A 7,231-nucleotide genomic window follows, 5' to 3' on the forward strand; every position below is an offset into this window, starting at 1 on the left:
CCATTTATATATGGCCTATGTGGAGGAGAGAGATGTGAAAAAGTAAGGGGAGTGAGCTCTCATGCAAGAGCCTAGCTATATACGCATTCCTAGTTAAATACAATAAATATGAAGAAAGAGATAGAGAGGAGATGGAAAAGAGTACTAATACAATAGCCAATCTTTTTTTGCGGAAAATAGCCAACCTTATAGCCCACACTACTGTATGAGTGCATATAATAGATGATGGCTATAGATGACATGCCAGTCCCTCATAGCCATCGACTGGCTATATTATTAACCATGCTCTAATGCGTTTTTAAAACCGCATTTGACTATTGACAAGATTAATAGTACATGAGATGTATAATGTGAAAATTATATCATTGGAAACTCCTTTCACATACGAATTTGACTGTATGCTTTGTGTAAGTTGCATGTCATATATTATTACTCTAACATTTGGTCAAAGTTAGCCTGGAAAAACGCATTAGGCCCTGTATAGTAAATGGAAGGAGGGAGTAGTAGTGGAAGTGGATCCTCTGACGTAGGTATCCCGGCTTTACCCTCCCTTTCAGTCACTTACTGGCGGACCCCATGCTTGCTAGGCCCCGCATGTCAGTTACTCAATGGGTTCGGCCATGTCAGGTGATCCTCATTCATAGTATACTCCCTCTGTTTTTATTTACTCCGCATAAAACGGAGGGAGTGGTAGTATAATAAATGACGCGGGCGGGGGAGGGGGAGGGACGTAGGTTTGCTCTCAACTGCAGTCCCACAAGTGAGCGAAACGCAAGACGAAGCGCGTTCCATTCGGTGAGCGACGTGGAGGGTCCAGCATGCCGGGCTGCAACGCGAACGCGACAAGAGCGATGTACAGTCAAAACCGATTGACCGGTCGTCACCAGAACCACTATTCACACCAGAACCTTCGCTGCTCGGCCTATGCCAGCCACTGCCCTAAAACCACACCTAATCTCCAGCCCATTCCCCCACCTTTTGATCCCCTAGCCCGCATCAAGCGTCCCCTAGTTCGTCGGAAAGCCATGGTGCGCCGCAAGATCACTTACTACAAGATGTTGACGCCGGAGCGCCGCTCAGAAATCGCGGCGACGGTCGGCACCGCAGACCTCCATTCCCAAGCCCGCTTTGCAGCGGGCCAATCCCTGAGTTCTCTGGAGCCAAGCTACGAGGAGGAGGAAGCCGATCCAATGTTCATGGCAGAGGTCGTGGCGCAGAAGGCCCCCGATAGGTATGAGACGATGGATGTCGACTTCGTGCCGGCGTCAGAGTCCCCCATGGTGCAGGTGGACCAGCGGTTCAACATGGCGATACTAAAGGAGGGCCGGGAGGCAGAGGCTCAACTAGACGCGGAGCGCGCGCATGCCAATGCCATCGAGGCTCTCCTGCAGGCGGAACCGGATGTCGTGGATGTGAACCGGGCGGCGGAGGCTCAACTTGAGGCGGAGCGCGTGGATGCCGCTGCCATCGAGGCCCTCCTGCAGGTGGAACCGGACGTCCTGGACTTGAACCGGGCGGCAGAGGCTCGACTCAATACGGAGCGCGTGGATGCCGCTCTCATCGACGCCCTCCTGCAGGCGGAACCGGACGTCCTAGACTTGAACCCGGCGACGGAGGCTCGACTCGACAAGGAGCGCGTGGATGCCGCTGCCATCGAGGCACTCCTGCAGGCGGAACCGGACGTCCTCGACTTGAACTGGGCTGTGCTCTCGTTCGTGCAGAGCGCCCGCGCGCTCCGCGTGAACGAGTAGATGGAGGCCGAGGACAACCACGGTGCGGAGACACACGTCGGCAACTATGGCTGGTTCGTGCCGGCAGCCAAAGACGACGAGGCCGTCCCGTTCCGCGAGCAGTGATAGTTTTTCTTTATGTTGTTGTTTTTATGGGTCTTTTGCTGTGTAAAAAAATATATTTGTTATGCAAGTCACCTGACTTGGGTCAGTCTACCATTTTAGGCGGTTGGATGAATATCCTACGTCTCCTAACCCTTCTTCCTCCCCAACAGCGAATAGACCACCGCACGGGCCGTACGGATACTCGCCAACATGCGGTTGGATAAACATACTTTATGAACGAAAATTATGTGTAAGCGGTAGGATGGCTGAGTTTGGTTTGTTCACATGCGACAGCACGTGTCAGTGAGGGTGCGTTCCCTTGGTTGGGTTTGCGGCGTGCACGAGTGACTGTGTGAGGGTGTGGTGCGATCGCAGCATGTAGGAGCGACCGTGTGAGGGTGCGGTGCGACCGCGACAGCCGTGCACAACTGTACCTCCTTCTCATTTTGAAAACTTTAGGCAAGCTTGCAAAAAATGTGTGGCGAAGTATGGCAATGCAAGGCCTCGACCCAAACAGGACGTACTAGGAGTACTAGTGTTAAAAAAGAAAGGCGGGGTTTTCCTTCGCGGTATTTAATCAATACAAATCCTCGTTTTACGTGTCAATTAATGCGTATTTTTTTTCTCCAAAGACCAAAGAGCTAACCATCTCACTCCTCATAACTAGATAATGCAGCGCCATGCAAACCAACCTTCTCACTTCCGCATGCATGCAGGGGATATTAATGTCCTTGGTTGCTAGTACGAGGCAAACCCCATCAATTTTGCCTCGATTAGTGTTAGTGGCCTTTTGCAAATTGTAATTTCGATATACTGGCCTTGTATAGAAAAAAATGGAGGTAGTAACTATATTTGACTTCCTTCCCCATTGCGGTGACGTCGACGATATCTCAAACGTTGTGGTTTGGCGAAGTGCGTTCGACGGAGAACACCATTGAGGCTGCTCTGCACTGTATTCCGGTATGGCACGTGGACCCGGTAGCTTGATGTCCCACATGTCGGTGAAAGGGACTAGAAGATTTATGAAAGCGAGCGCTCCACTCTTAGGACGAAGGAGTACACGACACGACGGCTTAGTGAACTGTCACTTGTACTGTATAGTACTATAGTTTTGCTGTTTCGCACGATCCATCGATACAAACCCGATTAAACAGGAAAGGGCAGGATATTTCCCGCGCGGTAGATGATACTGGCCATACATTTCAAAGGAAATTTTAATGTATGCAAACTGAATAATTAAGTAACAATATGATATCTAGTAAAACTAAAAACACATATGATTTATTGTGTTCGATTGTAGTAGTAGTGCTGTATTGCATAGTTGTCTCTACTTATACTCTTATAAAAAATAGAATTGGTGATGATGGTGTGCTTGCCATCCTACAATATAAGCCGTCTGTTTTATATCTGACGGATAGGAAGGAAAAATGGAAATTTTGCAAAAAGATACCCACACCCACTCAACATTTGCAAATAAGGCCTTCCCTTGTTCATCCTTTTCTCCCACAAGATAGACTACTCATACAAATGCATCTTGATGTTCCATGCAATGCATGGGCATCTTGCTAGTTAGATGTAACATGTGAGAACGTGCAGAGATGTAGTTTTGGAGGGCCTACAGAGAGAAAAGCGTAGTGCGGTCACCGAACTTCAGAATAAGCTGATTACGGTCACTATATATGTTTTGCGGTGATTATACGGTCACTTGCTCATGGTTCAGCATCGGATTGTACTCTGTTGACCGGCCAAATAGTCTGTGTGGCGCCATGTTGACTAGTTAAGTTGACCATGTTCCTTGTGGGTCCCACCTGTCAGTTCGCATAGGGAAAGGGTCAGGTAAACACAAATTCACGCAGGCGCGACAAGACTCCAACCCGTGCGCGGGAATCGCCTGGTTGTGTATGTGTCTGTCAGGGCCTGATGTGTGTGCATGCACGTGTAGGTTGAGCACTTGAGCGTGAGAGTGTGTGTTGGTGGTGTGGTGTACTGGTGTGTGCATGCATGTGTGTGCGTGTGCATGTGAGTGTTGCGTGCGTGCGTGGATGCGTGTGTACGTGTGAGTGTTGCGTGCGTGTGTGGGTGCATGTGTTTGTGTGAGTGTTGCTTGTATGGAGTTCGTGTGCATGCGTGCGTGCATGTATAATCACCACACCAGCACCTGTGTGTTAAAACTTAAAACAGACGACTCAGCATACCAATACAAGGCCACCTTGTCCGCTGTGCCCGCGGTCATGACTTCAAACTACCGTCCAAATATTTTTTTGTCGTTTGTTTTCATTCTTACTAGCAAGATGCCTGTGCGTTGCACGTAACATCAAGATGCATTTGTATGACTAGTTTATCTTGTGAGAGAAAAGGATGAACGAGGGAAGGCCTTATTTGCAAATGTGGAGGGGTGTGTGGGTACCTTTTTGCAAAATTCCCATAGTTTCTTTCCTATCCGTCAGGTATAAATCGGACGGCCTATATTGTAGGATGGCAGGCACACCATCATCACCAACTCTGTTTTTTATAAGAGTGTATTTTAAGCGTATTTTATAAGAGTGTAGATGTAGAGTAGATACAAGCCGACAGGTCGGCACCATGGTAGTGAGATAATGTGATGCAACACTAGAGGTGCCACGTGGAGCGTTTAACTGGTCAACTGGTCATGTCTTGAGCAAATGCAGAGTTGTACGGTGAGCCCGTGACTGTATAATAGCCACTAAACGTAAATGGTGACCGTAATGATCATCATTGTATATATCGCCAGAGAAAGATGAAACATGCGTGAATGTGCAGGGGGCTTACTTTTAGAGGACCTGGAAATAGTTTGTGTGCATACGTGAAAGGGGCGTACATGGGGGGTATGCGATGGAGAGAGAGAGATGCTCTTCGTTTCTCTTTATTATGACTAACTTTGTATATAGTATAAAAATATACAAATTCACAGTGCGGAATAAATATCATTGTGGGCACCATGCAATGCAAATTAGCATTCATACTCCTCCATATAACTCTGTAATGTTGTATATACGTAGAAACTCTAAAATAATTTTTTGGCCACACTTTATTCAAAAGGAATGTTGTATGCGAAATAAACATGAAGAAGGGGCTTTTTAGATCAATGGGGTACGTGATGTAATATGTGTGAATGTAGTCGATGCATTTGGCATGGATAGAAGGGCCGGCGGGGGGGGGGGCATGGGAGAGATAGCACGAGAAATGAGAGTGGTCTACAGAGAGAGAGAGAGAGACGAATATCACGTCACGACGAGAGATTCCCTTCCCTTGAGTGTGTATATGCAAGGGGGGAGGGGATAGAAGCACCAGGAGAAATGTTTTGTGTGTGTGGTGTTTGTGTTGGTATGTGTGCGTGTGAGAAGATAATGAGACGTGGGGGCAGAGGGTGTGTCACCGTGTGAGGTCCGGTGGGTCGAGGTGAGGCCCTTCGTTCGGTTCCGTCCTGCGCCACATTGGTCGGCCCGTGATGCATTTAGGAAGACCCATGGATGACTAGTCGTACAAGACAAAGATAGCAGAATTGTGAAGGACTCCGTGTCAACTGACAAAGCCGGCTAGCATTTGTAACCCTAGGTTCTCGGACTAAGGTAACCCCTTTATCTCCGATATTACCATTCATCCAACCTAACTTTAAGGGGCATCCTACAGAATGCTCTGCTAGAATCATACTCGTCGATTAGGAAGAGAGGTGTGAGACAATGTGTGAGAGACAGGCCTAAAGATAATGTGCGTACATGAGACACGTAGGCAGGTCCATGTATATAGAAAGGGTCGATGGGGATTGTGCATGTGTATGCTTGTGAGAGGAAGAGTGCTTGTGGTAAAGGTTAGTGAAAATAGTTGTAAATGGTTACGAGAGGGAGGGAGGGTTATATCTAGAGCATGTGTGCGAGAAAGACACCTCGGGAGAGAGTGTGTGAGCATGTGTGAGAGACCACCGATGGAGAGTGAAACTACACGTAAAAGACCGTTGTACACATTGATTAAAGATATAAATTGTATCCAGATATTAGGATGGGATCATGATATTTGCAATTCGCATAAGGAACGGTCATTGATCCACCACACATCTAGATTCTATTGAATTTGAGCATGTCTATGTTATTATTCGACACAATTGATCCACATAGTTAGTATTTTGAACTCCAAACAATGCATCGCTTTAGCAATCGAATATAAGCGTGAGTATAGTTCATGTTGTGTGTGTAAAGCACATTATACATACGAAAGTTACACAATGAACATTAGAAATAGCTACCTATGAACTAGCATACATTTGAATTCAACTTAAGGTGGTTTAAGAAAAATCAAATTCAACATGAAGTCCATTCAATTATTTGAATTTGATATCATGGCATTTGTAAATCATACCTAATTTATGGGGGCACCAATCTTTGCTCTGATTTTGTACATAATAGCATATGTAGTCATGTACAAAATAGATTCAAATTTAGCTCCTCCGTTCCAAAATAATCGTAGTTATAGGATTTTCAAGTGTCAAAATTTTCAAAAAGAAGCGGATAATTTAATGAGGATTTCAAACATACAAGGTCAAATATAACGTTGTCTATTTAGGTCAATCCTCATAGTTCAAGAGTACTCTAAACGTGAATGCTTGTGTTTCAAAATTTCGAACGAAGTGCCAAAAGAGCCTCTACTCACCCGAAACCGCGTGAGACCAATGTTTGGTAGTACAAGGAAATTACTTTTCTAATAACTCCGACCTGTGAAAGCTACCGGTCCGACGTCCAAAGGTCTAAATCGGGGTAGGTTTGTAGCTTCATCTAGACGCCACGCAACCGCCTCTGAAAAACATTCATACACAATGGCCGCCTAAGAACACATGCGCGCGGCCGAAATCACTCCCGCCCACTATTTGGGACACCTGGGATTACCATCCTACCCCCGACCCGTAGTAGGTCCGAAATTTAAGAGGGGGGCAAAGTTTGTACTTTCCCCAAATTTCAAACAAGTGCGTCCCATCTCCTGTTCAAAAAAGCCAAAAACAAGTGCGTCCCAGATCGAAACATGGTTCTCCCCCGTCCCCCGTTCCCCCGCCCACCCGTCCGATTCCCCATTCGTACTCCGTGGGCGCCAAAACTACCTCTCCACCAACCGTGAAACACCGGCGTCCTCTGTCCGCCACCCCATCCCACACATCAACCGCCGCCCTCCTCCATCACGCCGGAGCCGATACCCCGACGTCGGCGTCCACCGCAACCTCAACCACAACGCCTCCACGGCTAGTAGTTGAAGCCGAGGCCGAGCAGTCCGTACCCGAGCCAGTTCAACCACGCCATCCTGCGCCTCACCGCTGCCGCTCCAACTTCACCACCGTCCACCGCACCAGAGCTGTTCCTGCTGTGCCGTCCTTCGCCGCCTCGGATCTGCTT

Source organism: Triticum aestivum, chromosome 2B, assembly GCF_018294505.1.
Source record: "Triticum aestivum cultivar Chinese Spring chromosome 2B, IWGSC CS RefSeq v2.1, whole genome shotgun sequence".
In the NCBI taxonomy this organism is placed as follows: Eukaryota; Viridiplantae; Streptophyta; class Magnoliopsida; order Poales; family Poaceae; genus Triticum; species Triticum aestivum.